The sequence below is a fragment of the Mytilus trossulus genome, chromosome 10, assembly GCF_036588685.1.
Source record: "Mytilus trossulus isolate FHL-02 chromosome 10, PNRI_Mtr1.1.1.hap1, whole genome shotgun sequence".
Classification (NCBI taxonomy): domain Eukaryota; kingdom Metazoa; phylum Mollusca; class Bivalvia; order Mytilida; family Mytilidae; genus Mytilus; species Mytilus trossulus.
The window spans coordinates 37190272-37206328 of NC_086382.1; the positions used below are offsets into that span (position 1 = coordinate 37190272).

General features: G+C 31.3%; 1 protein-coding gene across 1 annotated transcript in view; it reads left to right on the forward strand.

Annotated features, from left to right (window-relative positions):
- The first annotated feature begins 8643 nt into the window (after positions 1–8643).
- LOC134686213 (G-protein coupled receptor 22-like) overlaps positions 8644–16057 on the forward strand; it is a 50800-nt gene continuing 43386 nt past the window's right edge. Inside the window, exon 1 of the mRNA XM_063545891.1 lies at positions 8644–8864. The gene's annotated coding sequence lies outside the window, so the exon portion shown is untranslated. The remainder of the gene's footprint in view (positions 8865–16057) is intronic.

Sequence of the window (16057 nt, forward strand, 5' to 3'; positions counted from 1 at the left end):
AATACTAAATATTAACTGCACAATTAATTAAATGAAAGAGAAAACAAATAAGAAAAAAAAACCATCATCATTAGAATTACTCTGATCAGTATGATTAAACATAATTTGGTCTTCAGAAGATCAACTAAATCTAAATCGGTTTTGCGTAACATAACTGTATGTAGAATTAAATAAGTAGTTGGCAATGCTGTGATTTCTTTTAGAGTCTATAGTACAAATTAATCGAATGTACATTCAGGAACATCACCCTTTTCTTTGGATTCGCGTTTCGTTCTCAATCTTTAGTATTCCGTGTAGTGATTTTTAGGGATTGCTAATTGTATGTGTGACTGTTTTTATTTTGTCATGTTAATAATGACGAGGTTGACATGGAAGTGGTTTTATTGCCAAATCCCAATTTTTTGTATTTTTGGTCAATTCTTACCTCTTTTGCTTTTCTTATTTTAAAGCAATATATCCCACATACCGTATTTATTTTAACCCCCGTTGTCCACATTCAAAAAGGTGTCGTTCCCCTCAAGAGTGATTTTTTATAGGTTGAATTATTTAAATTGACAATACTCTATAGTTTATAACCTTCTTTATCACCCCAAGCGTGAATGGATAAAAATAAATGTGGGTACTCTTGGTCTTTTTCTAACCGGAAGTAAAACCATTGCCAAAATGGTACGTTTGTTTGACTTTCCTGAATGTACAAGGTCGCAGCCACGTCCGGTCAAAATGTCGACGCGAACATGAGAGTAACACGCTCTCTGCACGTTATTAACCTTTTAAGGTGGTATGGGTGTCTTTCGCCATCTTGGATTGTAAAAAACAGAGAATCTAAGGTCCATATTTTCTATCAAATTAGCAAAATTTGATGCAAGAATGCAGATATTTCATGTATTTTTACATTTAAAAGATCCAATTTATAAGAATATAACTTATAGATATAAATATATGTACAAGTGTAGATTATTTTTGGTTGTTTTTAAATATTTCGAAATTGTCATTTTAAGGGGAGGTAACTCTAAAACAGTGCATTTTCTGTTGGATTGTTCATGGAATTTTCCTACTTTGTACTTTAGCCGGAAAAAACGCACGGTGACCCTATCTTTTCTTTTGATATTATCAAAGCATTGTTTGAAAGCTATATTTTCCTAATTTTTTTTACAATTCTATCATTTCGTTTAGCTTCTATTCACAAAATGGTGTTTTTTCCTTTATTATCCATACAAAATGTGTCATTTTGTCACGACCCGTAGCTTGAAAAAATGCACGGTGACCTATCATTTTTATAATATTTTTGAACATGTATCAATAGATACTACATTTTGGCAAAGTATGAACAAATTCTATCATTTTTATTTTAGACTCCCATACCACCTTAACTTATGTTCCGTATGTGTATGGTTGCAAGGCAAAATTTCTGTCCCTTACCAATAAACCGTTATTTTTCAGTAGCAGTCCTTTCCCCAACTTTCATTCAGGACGACCTCTATAACAGGACCTAACTATCGTATTTATAGTTAATTTGTTCTCGTTCTGAACAAACATGAAATATGCAACCAACAATCTAACTGTTCGGTAGTTGTTGTATTGTTGGTGTGCTGTCTGATTGACGTTCAACCCATTTGCGGATCCAAAGGGGGGGGGGGGTCCGGGGTTGGAACCCCATTTTTTTGGCCGATCGATGCATTTGAATAGGGACACATAGTTGGACCCCCCTTTTGTCCTGGGTTGGGACATCCCCCTTTTAAAATGGCTGGATCCGCCCCTGCAACCTACATGTTTTATTCAAAAGATCTTTCTTAAAAGTAGTCATAAAAAAACTAGAACACATATCGTTCCTTGACTTTGGTATGAATCTTTGTACATCGATAAACAGAATAAACTACACCGACTTATTTGACTTCACGCTGTCCTGTTAAACATAGGTCACAAATGGTTTCATATATAATTGTTTTTTTTTATATTTGTTTTAGGAAATACAATTGGACAGTTGATTCACACACTAGACCAAAGTTCAAAAGAATTATTCTTTTTTTTCTTCTAGCGATTAATTGCCACTTATATATATAAGAAAACACTCTTATCCATGAAATTGACTATACAAGTATAGATTTAATATAAAATTGCAAAATAAAAATAAAAAAAATAATCAAATTAGAAAGCCAAACAAAACCCATAAATATCCTATAAATAAAAATGAGTTCTTCACTTCAAATATGATTTTGAAGATAAGTCCTTTCCCTTATCTATACCAAACAATACATGTCAAATTTTGCTAATTACAAAATAAAAAAAAAAACAACGTTGTCTCTATAAATTAAAATAGTGGCCTTGGTCTCCTAAGTGTGTAAGTAGTTCACCTAGTATGTTACTAGCATGATGTTGCTATTTTGAACCTTGCACGTGGTAAGTTTAGACACCGATCTTAAACGATTAGTTTTCCTACCCATGGTCGGCATTCGGCAATCCTCGGTAGACTCCGCTACTCTCCTTGAGGATATGGAATCGGTCGAGTTGAGTCGAAAGCCATGGTCGGGCTTTTCTAATTATTGGGGGCATTATGATGACCTATAGTTGATAATTTCTTTGTCATTTAGTCGCTTGGCAATCCTAGTACATATTCTTTTATAAATAAATCGATGTCGTCATTACGACATGTTAAGTCGAAATTACGACATAGCGATGTCGTTATAACGACATGTTTTGTTGAAATTACGACATAGCGATGTCGTTTAACGACATGTTTTGTTGAAATTACGATATAGCGATGTTAAATTTCTTTTTTTTAATGGCCCTTATCGGCTTCCGTAACTTTGTAATGTTTTTCACTAAAAACGTAACATTAAGGTGTGTTTTCCGGAATTTGCCGAGTATCAGGTTCACCGGAATGCCATGCGATAACATTACGGAAAGGCATGTGATAACAATCGAAGCATGTGATAAACTTTCATATCAGCCCGATAAACACCAATTCGAAAAATATGGAACGTTTAATTTAATGTTACTATCATAAAGTAAAAATCATATGTTATTTAGTCTAAGTATATGATAACATTAATTATTTCATTTAATTGAAATTATCATGTATCAATATTACAAACTGAATAATTTTCTCTTCAAACTGTTATAAGACGAGTACAGATGGTTTATCGAAATCGACATTAATATTTGGAGATCGATCTTAACTGTTCCTTTGGACACAGACCGGACAATATAGTCAAGATATTCTAATTAAATAAAAGCTGTCTTTTATAAAGATGTGACGTAGGTACCAACGCATTTCTCGTACTTAACATGTAAAAAAAATGTAATTTCATTTGAAATCAATTTTGAGATTGACATCTTACGATATACTTTTGTTGCGAATTATGAATTGTACACATACTTTTGGAAGATTAAAGGCATTGTCAAAATTGTCAAAATAAAGAAAGCATTATTACAGATGTTGTTTAGAAATTCATTGTATTGTAAATATTGAATAATAAATATTTGCACTCTTGTTAACAATTAACTTTTGCGAGACATTATCTCAAGTGGAAGCATACAATCACGTCACAAAATGAAAAATTAAGATATGTTTTTAAATAAGAGGCACAAACGAGTCTATATTGTCAAGGTGTTCTAAATGCTCTAAGCGAATATTTCCTTTATCGAAGACTTAAAAAAGGAAAATTGCATTGCTGTTGACGGAAACCTACAGATGCAAAAAAATACACACATAAACACAAAATAACCAAAATAACAAACAACAAAACATCATAAAAGCAAATGCAATTACAACTCAAAGGAGAACAGTTTCTGTTATCAGTAAAAAAAAATCCTGGTACTCCAAAAAAGTAAACTAAACGCTCCAAGGTGCATGTGTCGCTCACCTAATATTTTTTGTAAACTGCATTTTTATCCATGTCGGCAATGTGGGTTGACAGGCGGGGTCATCCGGCATTTGTTTTTTAAAACTAAATACTCTAATGATGATTGTGGCCAAGTTTGGTTAAATTCGTCTCAAAAGTTTCAGAGAAGATTTACAAAAATTTACGAAAAAATGACGTTTAAGGGCAATACCTCCTTTAGGGGTCAGTTAACAATTTTCGTCCAGATGACTTATTTGTAGATCTTATTTTGTTGAACATGATTTCTGTTTACAGTTTATCATTATCTACAATAAGATAATTATGAAAGACTGCAAAACTGAGTTCCTACAATTACAAGTTTTGTTAAATTTGGCCCAGCGTTTCAGAAGAGACGATTTTTGTAAAAGTTAACAAACGATGATGGACGACGGACAACAGACGGCAAGTGATAAGAAAAGCTCACTTGGACTTCCAGGCCAGGTTACCTAAAAAAAGCGATATCTCAGCAGTGCGGCCTACAACACTTATGTTCTTCATGCAACCTGACAAATGTCTCTTGTCTAAGCCAAGTGAGAATTCATCAAAGTAATGTACAATCAGTCCATGTGCATTTGCAAAACGAATGACGGCTACGCAGATAAAAAATAAAAACACAAAATTGCTTTTTTGTATTTTTTGTCATAATATACTAAGATGTCGGCAACTTGAAGATAAATGGAAACATACAAGATGTCATTTTTTTCTTATAATAAACAGCTTTACGATTTTTTGTTGTTGCAAAAGGTTTGATCTAACTCATAAATATAGTCACCCGGTAGCACAGTAATGACAGATTTCACACATCTGAAGCGAAAATGAATCACATTTTCGTCATCTATCTAGTAAAATCATTTTCTGAAAGAAATCAAATTAATCACTGCCTGTAAAAGAGAGGCGCAAGATAGTACAAATAGTCAAGTAATTTTTAAACTCATACAAGTCGTAACAAACTGAAAACATAGTTGCAAAAAAAAGAGAAACAGTACATAAACACAACATAGAAAATCAAATACTTCATTTAAAAACCCGTATCTTCTAGAAGCATGTTTCTCAAGATCCGTGTTGTCAGAGATTCTTATTTTTCCACTATTATTTTCAAAATTCAAATACCAATTCTTAAGAAAATGTTTTTTCCGGTCATGCAAAACTATTGCAAGACTAAAAGGGTTACTCTCTTCTTCGATGCAATTAAAATTTTGAAAATCGATATCAACTGCTTATTGTACAGCACTATGTTTAATATATATAAGTTACAGATAGATCAATCTAAAGCTATTTTTATTGGCCAAACTATTGCCCATAACGAATACGAATACTTTATAAAAGTAAAAATACTCATAAAACTACAATTAAGGTTTCAACTCCCTCAGGCAAAGTTGGCTTTAGATGAATTTGGCTATTTATTTTAGGTATTTTTTGACATACAGCTCTTTTTAACGGTTTCGGTACTTATACATCTTCGGATTTCAAATGTTTGGCTTTGAGCGTTCCTGATGAAGGTAAATCCAGAAAAGCGCTTCGGACGCAAGAAATTAATAACGTGCTGTTTTCAATATTTTACATAGTTATAGAGAACATATATAAATGTAACTATAAGGTACAATTTTTACAAGCATGTGTGAACAATACAATGAAATTAACTTGGAGGACTGACTTTCATATTTATAACTTTGATAAATTTACATAGTTTTTTTCTAATATTACAATATTACATGAATTAAACAGTTGATAAAATTTATAGATATTAGGGTTTGACCAGCAGTATGTAGGTAAAAAAATATTTCTTTCAAATATAAAAGATCCGCAATTCATAATGTAATGGTTCTCGTCCCCAATGTTGTTTGAGTCACAGAGACGGCAGATTCTGTCTTCTCTCGGTAAACCCTGCCACCTTCCAGACTCAATCGGCAAGTGGTGACTACCACATCTTTATTTGCATAATGTATTAATGAATTTGTAAGGTAAAACAGAAAAATATTTTTCCAATTAGGTTGTGTTGAACATACTTGTTAATTGTTTTTGAAATACAAATAATCTTTAAAATGAAATGCAAATAATTATTATAAAATGTTTATTGAACAATTATTTCATATAATCCTTTAGTTAGACTAAATTAAACAATTATACAAGAGCTATCTGGGCATTTGAATACATATAATCGGTAACATTACCTATAATGTAAATATCATCAACTTAATGAGTGAAAACACCACCCGGCGGTGAAAGTGTTTAATATGCTAGAAAATAATCGCACGTCATTACAATAATTGATAGTTTCGGATTCAGCGAAAATGGGAAAATCAATGCTCTATTCTCTATTATATCTCTATGGAACCAATAATTATTATGCCATTTTGATAATTCAATCTTAAACGTACTTGTAAGGTTATAACTGTTAATAATCTGAAGTTTGAAAACAAATCTTAACAACTTTTTCTTTGTTTTCTTCCCATTAACTCTCAATAATTTGAAACCTGTTAGAAAATTGAAGCTTGAAAAAAAAATTGAATAAGTTTTTCTTTCTTTTCTTCACATCAATTCTTTACGATTCGAAACCTGTCGTGTTTTCTACTCTGTTCTGAAGTATTTTTGGTAGCCGGCTGTGCTGATAAATTATTTTATGGTTATAAAAAATGGATAACAATTTATGCTATGTGTCATGGCTTTAAAGTAAAACATTGTTATCAGAGTCGCAATCCAATTCAACTCGATGTAAGTTTTGACAAAGACCCATTCATGTACGTGGTTATCAAGATGTTTTGTATCTGTAGACCAAAATTTCAGAAAAAGATCACAGACCACTATCACCAAGATAAAAGTGTCCGTAGATGATGAACGAAGGAATATTGAAATATTCTACATTGCCGACCTTGACATACCGCTACAGACTAACAGTATGCTGTTTTTCTGAGCACTTGAAATCAATCCCAGAATTAATTGGTTATCGCTTTATCAATCCCTCAATTTCATCTCATTTTTCATCATTCGTTCCCTGTACAATATCATTTGTCACTTTTAAAACGTTGATTTTAAGTCAATTTGTCTAAGGCAGCCGCATATGTATCATAATATCTGATCTGAACTCTATCTGTTATCCAATATATTTATAGATAATCACATTAATTGTTTCCTTCTTTTTAATATTGGTGTTGTTTGTACACTTTTAGGCGTTTTTATAAATACTATTTATCCATGTATCGTTACTCGTAACGATTCAGACCCCTTGTAAAAAAAGATTGTTGACGAATTTTCCAGATTTAACATTGTTTTGCAATAATATACAAATACAGTATTTAAGGATATACTTAGGTGAGGATAGGTAAAAATTAAGAAATTAAGAATTTAAAATTGATACTATAAGCTGGTAGAGCATTAATTAAAGATAAAGATAAGCTAAAATATTGATAGGTCATGGACCTCCTTTTCGATATATTTGAGATTTGAAATATGGCGGGAAAGGCTGACTCTGACTTTTACCTTATATTTGCATTGATAATATTTGGGTCTCAAAACAAAAGAAAGAAAATCAAGAATCTTCTAAAATTTTGGTAAATGACCTTTCATGAGCTATTAAGTCTTATATGAAAAAATAAATGGGTGTTATGGGGCAAAATATTTTACATTGTATTGTATGGAAAAACATCAAGGAGTCCGAACATTTGACGCAAATTCCAAAACCTTACGTACATCCTTAATACCTTGAAAATATACAGAACACATCAAACGAAGCTAAGATAGTAGAAATATCGATAAAGTCATCATCGTTATTCAGATTCTATGCATTATTATGAATAGGAAATGTTTTCTTGATGCTTTTCATTGTGCTTTTGTTTGTTTCTGTATCTTATGATGTATCATTAGGAAAATTTCAGTAATGACTTTTTATAAAAATAAGAAGATGTGGTATGATTGTCAAAGAGGTTAATATTCACCAGAGACGAGATAACGTAGATGCTATGCATTATTCCAATTTTCTTCTGTTATCTAATTTTCTTCTGTTATCCAGTTTATTTCGCTTTCGATGCATATCTTTGCAAAAGACATTTTATGTAGCACTTGCGCAGTTGTTTTGTGTGTATAATGATAGTTCACCAGTAATGGGACAAGAACACATATTTCTAAAAAAAAAAGAAAAGAGGAGCACCGAAATACAAATTCAACTACATTAAAGTCACGGTTGATTATTAAATAATATCTGTGTTACAAGTCAAATCTTGCGTTTGTACCTAAGGTCAGTATTCTTGTCGTGTGTGTGTTTTTTCGTGTTTGTTTGTTGTTGTTTTTTTTTTTTTTTTTTTTTTTTAACTATTTCACCAAATTTAGGGTTTGTTATTTTTTTTTTTAATTAAGATCACTAAAATCATTAAATACACATAAGTTTGTTTTCTAAGAACCCCGATACAAACCATTCAAATGCTCTTTTTGTATATTATAAATAACTTTTTCATGGCAAACAATTAGATATTTTTAAGTTTAGATATTTAACATTGATCAATTTTCCGGCGAATTTTGACTATATTGAAAACTGCAATTATGCTCAAGCAATGGGTTTTATAATTAAAAAAAATGTTTTGATGTTGAAAACAAGTTATAAAAATTTAATGTGAGCAATTTTCAGAAACAATGAATAGTAATTAATAGGCAACATCCTTAATTTATTAAAATCCTTGAAAATTGATAACGTCCATGGTAATGCTATAGTGTCACAACTTAGCTTAACTATGTACATAGTCACGTCCAATAATATTACAGCTCGGAAATCCATGATTTTTTGGTGATATACATATACATACATATAAAGAGAGTTTATTTGATAAAAACATTATTCCATGGGTTGCATTGATAACGCCTCTATTCAATGATAGAGATGACACTTTCTGGGTTTGTTATTGATTTTTTACAGGTATATCTCATTAATGGTGTTATGTCGTCTGCTACGAACTGATTTCAAGAATATTTAGCGGGAATAGTTCTGATTAACAGGTAGGCAAATTTACTTTACGACATTTTATGATTTTTTAATGATATATATGAAAATATATAAGTCAAAAATTTATTTTTTAATTAGAAGTACTAAACAAAAAGTACATCGCACGACATGCACAAACTATGGTGTTTCTTTGAATATTGTTTCTTTTTTTTAATACTATCTGTTCACAATGAGATTATAATTTTAAGACAAACAACAACGAAGTAGACCCTGTGCCAAACAAGAGTTAATTCTCATTTAGCATAACAAAAATAATGCAATGATTTGATGTAATTTTGAATCAAACTGTTAAAGATTTTGAATTCAGTTTGGATATATAAAAAAACTATCAGCCTTTGATATTGAACGCTTCATATCATTATTGTCAGTATGTTAATTTTTCCATTCATTTTCCATTCATTTTCCATTCTCCATTCGTCAGTTTACCTTCCGGAGCACACTATATCAACCCCGATTTTTGGCGGGTTCGTGTGGAGTAGTCCAGTTTTTAGTAGGTTTGGTTTGTCTTATTTTTTTGCTATGGCGTTGTCAGTTAATTTTCGATTTTGAGTTTGAATGCCTAAAGGCTATATCTCGTCTGTCTCTGTCCGCATTGTTACTCGAATATCATTCATGAAGCATTATTTAGCACGTATGCTGTATCATGCAGACTATTAAACATATCAAATCAAACGAATGAAACATGATTACATATTGCGGGCAATATGAATTATTAATTTTATACTAAGTCAAAAGGATATTGCCCTTAATCAACCTGTTATTATATCGCTAAATTTAAAATTATTGCAACTACTTTCCTTTTAAGAAAATAAGCGATTGATTTTTTTCTTTCGAGTTCATTTATAAGCTGTTAACTTTATTAAAAATCATGCAAGTTTCTTCTATATAAACGCAGCATAGGTACTTTGATTAAAATTAATTTTTAGCTCCAGCCGCGTGTTCCGTTTACTAAAAACTCACCAGTAACGCTTAAACCAATACGTTTAAAAATGCAAAACTAGAAAAAAAAAAATATAAAGAGCTTAATTTGAGGATGAAACTAAATTTTTATAAATGTATGCATTTACCATGTTTAGAAAATTTTCTTCAATCATATTCAATGTCACTTCTAAGTGTTCGCTCTATATAAAAACTGATCTTAATCAAATTGTACGCCTTCAAGTACTAGTATTTATTATCATTATTAAACATTGAAATAATAGACCATAAGTAGAAATGAAGGATATTTAACCCGGCCCATTGCAAATGTTACTGGAATACGTTTCCTGAAACACATTAGAGAGTGTTGAAACCAAACGAACAAATGAAATATCTAAATTTGCCAAAGGTCAATTTATTATCATTATTAAACATTGAAACAATAGACAATACTTAGAAATTAAGAATATCTAACCAGGCGCACTGCAAATGTTACTGGAATACGTTTCCTGAAACACATTAGAGAGTGTTGAAACCAAACGAACAAATGAAATATCTAAATTTGCCAAGGTCAATTTATTATCATTATTAAACATTGAAACAATAGACAATACTTAGAAATTAAGAATATCTAACCAGGCGCACTGCAAATGTCTCCCATACTAAATCAAGCAAAGGTTATTTTTAAGTTCTTTTGGTCATGTCGATATTAAACTGTTCCGGTTTTGAAACATCATTGTTTTTCACATGTTTGGCTTCGAGCATTCAGTATTGAAGATGAAAGAACAAATGAAATACCTAAATTCGTTATATTTCAACTTTGCTTGATTGCAAATTTACATTGCATTAAGAACTAAAAATCCACAAAGCTTTATATATTTTTTTTTAAAAAGATAAACGTGATTAAAACGTTCAGGTGCTTTTTCAGAGTTATCCCCCTCTGTTGTATAATGTCTCATCTTCAAGAAGATTTGAGCACTTACAAATATTTTGAACCCTTCCGAATGTTTAATATGCACGACATACTTAGTCAGAAGTCTGGAATGCTTTGCTTTTTATTTGTTGACGGCTGTATTATTTTCATTAATTGTTTTGTCATTAATAATGCAGTTTGTATTACATTTTGTCGTACCGCATCTTTTCATATCTGACCGTTTAGTTCTGCTGAATGCCTAACGATGATCTATAATTGACAACGAAGTCATTGAACCACAGAATAGTCTCAATCGCAATCATACCAAAATTCAACTTCAGAAAACGTAGGGAACTAAACAGAAAATTCGCGGGGTCAATCTATGTTCCACGAACCTTACGTTGATAACCCCCTTACAAAAGACAAACTCCCATACTACCTCAAGGAGAGGTTATTTTTAATTCTTTTGGTCATGTCGATATTAAACTGTTTCGATTCGGAAACATCATTGCTTTTCACATATTTGGCTTTGCGCATTCCTGATGAAGGTATATCCAGTTAAGATCTTCGGAGGCATTAACTTAAGTGCTTGTTGTTTTCTTTTTTTAACGAATATATTGCTAGAAAATCATAAACACTTTTCTTTTCCTTATAAACAGAAAAAAGTAAAACCACAGAAATACTGAACTCCGAGGAAAATTCAAAACGAAAAGTCTCTAATCTAATGACAAAATCAAAAGCTCAAACACATCAAACGAATGGATAATACTTGTAATCCTCCTGACTTGATACCATTAAAGGGGATTTGAAAAAAAGAATTAACAGGGGTTCCCCCGACTGTTGATCGAAAATAAAAAATAATTGCGGAACATTGAATTCACAATAAGGTACTTGATTGGAAAACATGCGGAAAATAACCGTATAATCTAGCGGAAACTTGATGTCCGTGAACTATTTCATTTGATTGGAAATATTTTTTTTTTTATTGAAAAATATAATAAAAAATAAAAGTACACTCGATAGATCTGTCCCAAGTTATAGACAAAAGTAAAATACCAAAAGTACAGAACTTCGAGGAAAATTAAAAAAGGAAAGTCCCTAATTAAATAGAAAAATCAAAACTAATGGATAACTACTGTCTTATTTTTGACTTGGTACAGGGATTTTCTTATGTAGAAAATGGTGGAGTGAACCTGGTTTTAAAGCTAGATAAATTGTTTTTTAGAAAATATATACTAAGTAACTAAGATAGTGGAATGCTGTTTCAATAAAACAACAGAATTGTTATCACACATTTAAGATAATCTATGAAAATAATGCTAAATAGATATTGGACGCTTTTAACCATTGTGATATATTTGTTTACTTCCAGGAATGTTATCACACTCAGTTTGTTGTGTTTACCCGTTTCTTTCTTGTAAAACATTCATTAAGTTGATATTGAGCCAATTATGTCAAGCATTGAAAATATATCATACAAAATGAAAGGAAACAGTAGAAGTACATGTCTAGGTTTTGAAGGCAATATTGACTATTAATTTTATACTATAATAAATGGATATTGTCTTTTATTCACCTGTTATTATATCACTAAATACTTAATAAATATTAACCAATAGTTATTTGTATTGCATTCAATTGGTTTGTAAGACACAAATTGCAATATACTTTCTATTTGATAATGAATTGATTTTGCATGTTTCTTAACCGTAATTGCAAACTTCCTTAATTAAAATTCTTATTAAAAAATTCCAAATTTGAATTTGAATTTTTATAAAGGTGTCCTTTTAAAATACGTCATTTAAATTTAATTTTCCTTTAAATTGACTTATAATTGTGTACTTCAATAAAAGGGTATTGTCATTTATTCACCTGTTATTATCTCACTAAATATTTAATAAATATAGTTATTAGTTTTGCATTCAATTTGATTGTTTGTTGTAAAAATTGCAAATTGAATATATTTTACTTTTGATGATAAATTGATTGTGTCCTAATCGTTATTGCAAACCTCCTTAATCATATTTTTTACAAGAACTCTTCAAATTAGAATACGTCATTTAAATTTCAATTTCACATATAATATGAAAGATTGTAAATTAAAGTTTTTAAAATTCGTGCGTTCTAAGCGCTATTCTGGATTGGCGTTTCCAATGATCACAAAAAGAATAATGAATGACAATTACGTAGATGGCCACAATGGCTTAATACAAGGTAATCAGATACAAAAAAAAACAACCCAAACCAGAACGCCTAGGAAAATTCAAAACGGAAAGTCCTTAATCAAATGGGAAGTCCAAAAGCTCAAGCACATCAAACGAATGGATAACAACTGTCATGTTTCGGTATTTGTACAGAAGTTAGCTTATGTAGAAAGTGATGTATTAAACCTGGTTTTATAGCTAGCTAAACTTCTCACTTGTATGACTGTGGCATAAAATTCCATTGTGTTGACAACGATGTGTGAACAAAAAAAACCAGACATAAAAGGTAAAAATGTCAAAATAGCGATACAGCAGTCAACATTGTGTTATAGTCTTAATCACTATAAAAAAAACTGCTTCTTCCCAGTTCTATCAGTAATCTTATCCTTCCCAAGCACTTTTATACTCAATATAAAAACAAAAAGATTTGGTATGATTACCAATGAGACAACTTTCTATCAGAGACAGAAGAATTTAACACTTTGCAACTATAGCCAGTTCATTTTTTTTCCATCTGATACTTGATATTTATATAAATGTATGCCATATAAATGTTTGCATTTTGTTTATGCTTTTTCTATGATGAGGGCCTGAGAGAAGATTAGTTATATAGCTAACTGTGTAACCCTCTTAAAATAAAGTATTGTTGATAACGTATCTGATTATTATATAGAGAGTTGATAAATAGTAAATGATGCATTAAGGGATAAAATTGAGAAAGGAATTGGGGAATGTGTCAAAGCGACAGCAACCCGACCATAGAGCAGACATGAGCCGAAGGCCACCATCTTTAGATGACGAACAGAGGCATATATAAGTAGCAGAAGCAGTCTTAAAATTAAAAAAAAAAATGACTCACACTTAATCTTATAAATAAACTCATCATAGATACCAGGACTAAATTTAGTATTTACACCAGACGCGCGTTTCGTCTACAAAAGACTCATCAGTGACGCTCGAATCCAAAAAAGTTAAAAAGGCCAAATAAAGTACGAAGTTAAAGAGCAATGAGGACCAAATTTCCTAAAAGTTTTGCCAAATACAGCTAAGGTAATCTATGCCTGAGGTAGAAAAGCCTTAGTATTTCAAAAAAATCAAAAGATTGTTAACAGTAAATTTATAAATATAACCATATCAATGGAATTCATGTTAGCCCAAAAAATGCTGACTACTGGGCTTGTGATACCCTCGGGGAAATAAATCTCCACCAGCAGTGGCATCGACCCAGTGGTTGTAAATAAACTCTTCATAGATACCAGGACTAAATTTAGTATTTACGCCAGACGCGCGTTTCGTCAACAAAAGACTCATCAGTGAATCTCGAACCCAAAAAAGATAACTGAATTCAATTTCCAGAACTTATTTAACGTGAAAACATTAATAAGTTTTATGATAGATATTGCAAGTATTGCAACAGTTTTAACATAGGGAAATTAAAGTTATGCTAACATCTTATAATTACAGCATCGCTGCAATTTGATAAAACACATTTTATGAATGTCCGGATGTTCGCAAGCAGATTTTATGAAAAAAAAGCATACTGGTATTAATGTGCATTTGTGTTAATGTGTCTTTTGATTGAGTTAATTAAGCCATTTCAAATGAAATTTTTTAGTGTGTCTTTCTATGTTGTTATGTTACACTATTGTTTCAGATTAAGGTTAAGGTTGGTACCTATTAAAACGTCTAAACCCGCTGCAATTGTTTGCACCTGTGCTAAGTCAGGAATCTGATGTTCAGTAGTTGTCGTTTGTTGATGTGGTTCATAAGTGTTTCTCGTTTTGATATATAGACCGTTGATTTTCTCGTTTGAATGGATTTAGACTAGTAATTTTTGGGGGCCCTTTACATCTTGCTGTTTGTGTGTGCATAGGCTTCGTGTTGAAGCCCGTACTTTTACTTATAATAGTTACTCTTATAAATTGTGACTTTGATGGATAATTGTCTCATTGGCACTCATACCACATCTTTTAATATCTATATAGATTGTTTACATATTTGATTTCCAGTGCATATCTCTGGACAAGCAATACTAATCATTGATTATAAAGTATATATTGCTGAACTTTTGACATTTGTAATCCTTGTTTAAATCTTCAAGTATGTTTGTTTTTCTGAATTAACTATTACTTTCCCATTAACTGTATTGTATTCTAATATTAAAGCAAACTGATCAAATATGATTTTAAGTCGTCCTTTAATAACTTGTCCTATGATGGGATTGCTATTCTTTCAAAATCCAGATAACCAGGAAATATAAATTATGATTCACATTGCAAACGAGTAAATATGTAAGACTCAATTCTATGGTGGGTTCCTAATCTATGACAGATTCCTAATCTATGGCAGATTCCTAATCTATGGCAGATTCCTAATCTATGGCAGATTCCTAATCTATGGTAAATGTGACGTCATGATGTCCCAAATCGATGGCAGATTTTTCTTACAATCCTTATCTATGGCAAGTTTTGAAATTTCCTAATCTATGGCAGTTTTTGTTGTTTCCAAATTTACAGTACATATACGACCAACGACTTGTCGTAAACAAGTGGACATGTACCACGGGAGCATGTCTATGAAGCTTTGTCAAATAAACATTTCATAATGGTCAACCAAATCGTGTTAAATTATTTACTACAACTTCTTTTCTAGAATATTCAGTACTGAAAAAAGAGGTGTCATTGTTCATCGCGGGTTTCGGCCGGTACAACACATTTTATCCCTCTTTCGGATAATAGGTCATATCTTTCTTTAAACCATCCGCAAATTTTAGTCGGTTAAAATACCTTCTTCTGGAAACGTGTTCAAATCTATGAGCTGCGCAATCGTTTGCGGCGGCGACGATGTAATATTTCGTTATACTATTGGGACGCAATTTAAAGATCTGCCATAGATTTGGAGAAAAAAAATCTGCCATAGATTTGAGTTGTTTGGCGTATATAACGTCACATTTGCCATACACTTTCGGAATCTGCTATAGATTTGGAACCTGCAATATATTTAAGTCCCATATATATTGCTATTGTTCTTTGCATACAATCAAAACTTTATTCTATAAAAAAAAGTTTCAAAATTACCGAACTCCAAGGTTCATTCAAGAAGACTGAAGTCCATAAAACCCTACAAACAAAATCAAACTGAAATTAAATTA